General features: G+C 27.4%; 1 protein-coding gene across 1 annotated transcript in view; it reads right to left on the bottom strand.

Moving 5' to 3' along the window:
* Positions 472 to 870, bottom strand: part of LOC107633543 — a 5,624-nt gene continuing 5,225 nt past the window's right edge. The window contains exon 13 of the mRNA XM_016337155.2: positions 472 to 519. The gene's annotated coding sequence lies outside the window, so the exon portion shown is untranslated. The remainder of the gene's footprint in view (positions 520 to 870) is intronic.

The raw sequence follows: 870 nt of genomic DNA, 5'->3' as shown, positions 1-870 counted from the left end.
ATGTTGGATATGATTCTCCCTTTGTAGTGAGGTATCTTGAGATACAAACTGGAGATGTATTTAAAGCCCAATTTACAGATTGTCATTTTAATGAATCAAAATTTTCAATGTTAGAGAAAGAGAATAAACTTCCTAAAAAGGAACTTAATTGGAAATACATCATCCTTAACACATTTAGATCCTCGATCAGGCCAATGTGAACTAGAAGTTCAAAAGATCATACATTTGCAAAGAATAGTAAATGAATTGTCTGATGCATTTTTTTATACAAAGAGGATAACAAAATCTTATATACCAGATGAAAATGCCCCAATTCGAATTGATGTCCTAGTTAAACAAGTGGCCACAAAATAAATTCATGCCAGAAGTGTGGTTGACCTATCGGTTCCAAAGACAAAAATTCTCGAAAAAAAAAAGACGTAAATATTATTCCTGTTAAAAAAGATAAAGATATAGTAAAGACACTTACAGTTGTCCAAAATTCTGATATAATTTTGATGCCATAAGACATTCAAATACCTGAAAATTATGAAAATGATGAAATCTCGATAAATATGAGGTGGATGCTCATTTCTCAATGTTGCTTAGGATATTAAGAGAAATCACAATTAATTAAGTTTGAAAAAGATGACCCCTTATATGTATATAAATAGAATAGCATAGTTGAAATAGACTACACAACCAATAATAACAAGTCTCTCTCTCTCTTTATATTGTCAATACATGAAATACTAATTTTTCTCTCTTTTATATATGAAACAAATAAATTCATATTTTTCATATATATTAGTCATCTCTATTAAGATTATAATATTAATAAACACTAATATTAAAGTTATCTATTTATACTTTTTATTTTATATTTATTCC

Source organism: Arachis ipaensis, chromosome B03 (assembly GCF_000816755.2).
Source record: "Arachis ipaensis cultivar K30076 chromosome B03, Araip1.1, whole genome shotgun sequence".
NCBI classification, from domain to species: Eukaryota; Viridiplantae; Streptophyta; class Magnoliopsida; order Fabales; family Fabaceae; genus Arachis; species Arachis ipaensis.
The sequence above is the reverse complement of the archived record's forward strand: the minus strand, read 5'-3'. Positions and strand labels throughout refer to the sequence as shown.